We start from the raw sequence: 1176 nt of genomic DNA on the forward strand, positions 1-1176 counted from the left end.
GCTCACTTTAAAACGGCAACTTTGCATTGTAGAACTAAAGATAAAGCGGTGAGCTGGCAGAATCGTTAGCATGCCGGGCGAAATGCTTAGCGGTATTTCGTCTGCCGCTACGTTCTGAGTTCAAATTCCGCCAAGGTCGACTTTGCCTTTCATCCTTTTGGGGTCGATAAAAATTAAGTACCAGTTACACACTGGGTCGATGTAATCGACTTAATCCCTTTGTCTGTCCTTGTTTGTTCCCTCTATGTTTAGCCCCTTGTGGGCAATAAAGAAATAAGAACTAAAGATGGTCTCAAAAGGCTCATCTGAAATAGGTTAAAAGAATCTGCTACATATGCATATCTGATGCAGTTTCTTTTTTTTTTTTAGTTTTCAGAAAATTTGGCAAACTTTTTAGAGAGTTTTTTTTTTCTTTTTAATATTAAAAATAACAACAGTAGATAGCTTATTTGCTTTTATGTCTTGCTTATTTTTATAGTTCTTTACTGGAATTATCAGGGTCTGATACAAATTCACGCTTCACTGCCATTTATCAAGCTAATTGTCTTAAAATTTTTAGTTCATTATCTTAAATAATATGACTAACACACATTTAGTATGCCAAAACTAACCCACCTTACTATTTATAGATTGAAGGTTTATACCTTTGCTGAATTTATCAATCTTTGCAATTGTTGTTATTATTATTGTAGTCCCACGTTTATTTGATTTTGCTAATATTTCAGTTGTAAGGGAATAAAAAGCATTTCATTTCATTTTCTTAACCCTTTCGCATTTAAATCAGCCACATCTGGCCCCAAGTACTTCCCCAGTTTTATGTTCAAAGCAGCCAGATCTGGCACTGTGCGCTTACCCTGCAATGTCATTCTAAGAGATAAACTATCACTTCATTGAAATCTCAAAGCTCCAAAATAACACAATGTATTATTGATTCAAAACAATGTAAATAAATAAACATTACATTCGAAAGGGTAATCTGAATGCTGAAGGGTTAGAAAAAAATTAAAGTAATTTAAGAAATTTTCTCATATAATTATTCGTTTAAATGATTTTAAATTATTAATTGTAATAGTATTTTGCAGATGAGAAATCATAGTAATGTTAAAACTAAATTGAATTCGCTAAGGCTTAAACTCCTTTTTTTTTTTTTTTTTTTTTTTTTTTTTTTTTTTTTTT

General features: G+C 31.4%; 1 protein-coding gene across 3 annotated transcripts in view; it reads left to right on the forward strand.

Annotated features, from left to right (window-relative positions):
* The window catches only part of LOC106879785 (sodium/hydrogen exchanger 1), a 46066-nt gene that overhangs the window by 35622 nt on the left and 9268 nt on the right, over positions 1-1176 (forward strand). The window lies entirely within an intron of this gene.

The sequence above is a fragment of the Octopus bimaculoides genome, chromosome 19, assembly GCF_001194135.2.
Source record: "Octopus bimaculoides isolate UCB-OBI-ISO-001 chromosome 19, ASM119413v2, whole genome shotgun sequence".
In the NCBI taxonomy this organism is placed as follows: Eukaryota; Metazoa; Mollusca; class Cephalopoda; order Octopoda; family Octopodidae; genus Octopus; species Octopus bimaculoides.